The sequence below is a fragment of the Psammomys obesus genome, unplaced genomic scaffold (assembly GCF_907164565.1).
Source record: "Psammomys obesus unplaced genomic scaffold, mPsaObe1.curated_primary_1811, whole genome shotgun sequence".
NCBI classification, from domain to species: domain Eukaryota; kingdom Metazoa; phylum Chordata; class Mammalia; order Rodentia; family Muridae; genus Psammomys; species Psammomys obesus.
This window is the reverse complement of record NW_026596847.1, coordinates 6,739-10,564: the sequence shown is the minus strand read 5'-3', so window position 1 is coordinate 10,564 and position 3,826 is coordinate 6,739. Positions and strand designations below refer to the sequence as shown.

General features: G+C 39.5%; 1 long non-coding RNA gene across 1 annotated transcript; it reads right to left on the bottom strand.

The window, feature by feature from the left end:
* Window positions 1-288: 288 nt before the first annotated feature.
* LOC129670246 (uncharacterized) lies at window positions 289-2,109 on the bottom strand. The gene is made up of 3 exons (XR_008719149.1): window positions 2,063-2,109; window positions 793-857; window positions 289-318 (listed from the first exon to the last, which is right to left on the bottom strand). It is a non-coding gene; the product is annotated as an uncharacterized LOC129670246 (long non-coding RNA).
* Window positions 2,110-3,826: the final 1,717 nt, after the last annotated feature.

The following is a 3,826-nucleotide window of genomic DNA, read 5'->3' as shown; positions in this document are numbered from 1 at the left end:
ATAATGATGCAGCGTGCCTCTGGAAACTATTACCTATAACACCCATGACAGCTACAGATTTCACTGCACTTAAGGCCTAGTTCCTAAAATTCTGTGATGCCTCTGTGATGCCCAAAGGTAAGACAGAACAATGCTCACTCAAGGGAGAGAAATCATAGGTGTGGGGGATTTGCTATATCCTACTGGTGTATGGTTGAAATTGTAAAGGTTAAAGACAGTGCCCAGGAGGTTACAGATGACACCAGACACAGGCAGATTTGTCTGCCCTGGTTACTCACCTCCCTTTGTTAAATACTGAGAAACTAACATTCTGGGAACCTGAAACACAAAGATACAGACATGAGTCTAGGACTGAGCATGACTCTCCTGGGCCAAGACATTGCTACCTTAGGCCCACACCTATAACATCATCATTACTTGCCACACCTGGAATCTCTTTCAAGTTGCCCAGGTAAATACTTCAGAGGCTTTCATGAAGAATTGGACACAACACATGTATGACAAATAAAAGCCCTGTGCCTAGATTTAGATGAGGCATGATTTAAATCCTAATGTCAGCACAAGTTGACATTATCAACACAATCATTTGTAAAGTGAAATTACTGATTATGACAATTAAATTAGTTTACAATGAAGATGTTTGTGTGGTTTTTTTTTTTTTTTTTTCAGAAGTTATTTTGGTAGCAGTTGTTATTAGTCACAGGAATACCATATAGGGAATATGTTTTTGTTTGCCTTTCTGGATACCAAGGAAGAAACTATCTTCTCTTAGGTGATAGTTCTAAAACAGACCAATGTAATCGCCTTCCACACGGCACTGCACAGTCCCAAGGCCTTGTTCCTCCTGGATGGGAAAACTGAGGGGGGAAAAACATGCTGAAGTAAGAATAACCAGGCAATTGCTGAAAATTCTCAGCTCTGTAAAGAAAGCAAATATATAGGAGCCAAAATAGCCAGAAAAAAATCTGATACATGCTGAAGGTATGTATAGTAAGATAATCTATAGAATAATGCCAACCGGAGTCCTCAAGCCCCATGCCAAATTCACAGTGTGGGCACAGTCTGGCAAACAAAGGTCAACTTACTCGTGGTTTCTGTTTCGTGTTTTTTTTTTCTTTTCAAAATCTGTTTTATGACAAACATAATAAAACCTAACAAAAGATGTGAACCAAAAACAATCTCAGGCTAACTGAAGACACTAGAAAGAAACTACAGTACAGAATTCGGTTCCACTAAATACTCATCCCAAGAGGGCAGGCCACAGCACACAATTCTTGTTACAGCCTCAAAGGAAAATTAACTCATCTAGTTGAAAGTTAAGTAAAAATCCTGCCAAATTGTGGCAATAATACCTAGAGTGTAGAGACACTCATTTTTAAATGTTTCAGGATGGGACTTTGTGTGTACAATACTAGCCATAGCTAGCTCTGAGTTTGATTAAGAAGGCCTGTCTGTTTGAACAGGATTGGAAGTCAAGCTATTACGATTCCATACATTAAATGTGAGCTACCTGAATGTACACGTAAAGCCTCATACATACATGCCCACACACATGTAAGCATGCACACACATGCATGAACACCAGAAGTTCATTAAAAAGGGGAAAAAACATGTTTCAAGCATTGTTTGATTTCCTTGTCATTATAGGTACAGTGGTAGGAGATAGATTCTGAAGGCTGCTTGGTCATAAAGAATTACAGGCTCCAGTCTGCTGCATGATCTCTATAAAACCCAGTCTCATCTGCAAAGAGAGACTAATAACCACACATATAAAATAACTGGCTGATTTCAGTGTAGAGCATTGGCCAAGTGTTGGTGTGGAGCCTTTAATAAGTAGTGCCTCGCTATTTTCACAAAAGGCTTTAGATTCTACTTTATTTTTTACTTTCCACTGATACTTTCATCTTTTTCCTGTAAGTCTAAAAATAAGAGAGATAACTATTACAAGTGATTTATAGTTTTTTTTAAGTGATGGTTGTATGTGTATACGGTTATCATATAGAACAAACTGAAAGCACACATAAGAAAACAATAACAGCAAAAAAAAAAAAAAAATACTCACCAGCTTCCTGTCTGCCTATTTATAAGAGAACAAGGAGTAAGCCATTTGTCTCCTTCAGCCTCCAGGATTAATGGGCTGTATTGATGGGCAAAGAGAAAAAACAAAGACAAGAAACGCTAATGCAGTGTTCCCAGTAAACATGGTTGCCAAAGGCAGAATGTTCTGAACTTTCTCCTCTGGACCTGTGGGGTACCATTGTGGGGGCTCGGTGGAGACTCTTACTTTTCTCTCAGGGAATAGAGGTACCCTCATAGCCCATGATTCTGCATTGTACATGGAGATTTTACCCTTTCTCCATATTTGGTCTGCACAGTTATAGAATTTGTGTCTTAACTACACCTTTAAAAGTTGGATCCCAGACTGAGGCTAAGATAGGACCAAGCAGTAAAGACAGCACATTGGCTAAGGATATACTTGGACTTTCTTTCCCCCAGTAAAAGTTATTATTATTATTATTATTATTATTATTATTATTATTATTATTATAAAATGAAGTTGACAACTTCTTAATGATAGAAATGGAGGGAAGAATCAAAAAAAATGTGAGAAGCAAAGAAACTGCCTCTAAGATATTCAGGGGTGAAGAAAAACTTAGAACCAGTGTGTAGACACCATACAGTTGGGTAAATTATAAATCTTCACTATATAAGGATATGTTGGGGGACATCAGTTGTCCAAAGCTTCTTGTGAACTCTGGTCTTCCTCTCCCAAACACGGATGATTTCATAGTAACATTCTATACCTCTAACATATCCATGAGGAACGTCACGTTCACAAGCATTACACACTACCACGCTACACAGCTCGTACTGCCTGAGCCCACAGACGGTCTCTCCTCTGTGCCTGAGCCCACGGTTCCCTCTCACCTCACCAACAGGACTTCTGAATGAACAATGGGTAATAACCAACTAAAAAGAAAGCTTAATAGACTTTTGTGTTTACGCATCACTTTAGAGAGAATTCACTTTACCCTCAGAGCGGCGGGAAGGAAAGGAAAGAAAAGGACCAGTTATAGCACTGTTCACAGAGAACCCAGTCTCTACCTGTCAGTAGGACCAACCTAATCTGCCAGCTGCAATCACGTTCACAAAGGGAAAGCTGAAATCTGGCGCGCCAAGGACCATAAACTGCATAGAGGAAAGTAGCAGCTCTGTGTTCTGCAGTTTGCTGCTGTAATAGAAGCTGGCCCCGGGGTGCCATCAAGCACATATGTAACCAGGTGAACACAGGAACAAACAGGCTTACCTGTCGATGTAGTCCGCATCAGGATCAAACGTTTCCAGCCGGTCAGTGATGATCCAGCCATACACGTGTATTAGTTCTCCTGTGTCACAAAGAGTTCAAACCATAACGTGATTGGCTCCAACTCCAAACATATAGCATAAATTCTGCTTGGTTTTGGTTTGGTCCATATATCCAACAAGGCACAGGGGTATAACACTAACATTTTTAATAAACCATATAAATGTAAAATGAGTGCCGGAACCCAGTGGTCAGGGTTACACACTAGAAAGGCTAAAATAATATACTACCTAAACATATTGATCACATGGAAGTTGAGTGTACTTGCCGTAGGCTGGGAAGAATCAGTGAGAGGGAGGGATAAGAAAAGGTTGACCAATGACGGCTAAGTTCCAGTTAGATAGGAAAAATTAGTCCTGGATTCTGTTTCACAATTAGATGACATCAATGTATTTTGTTTTAAAAATCTAGATTTTGAGTGTCTTCAAAAATAAGGGCTATGTTCGAGGAAACAGATATGCA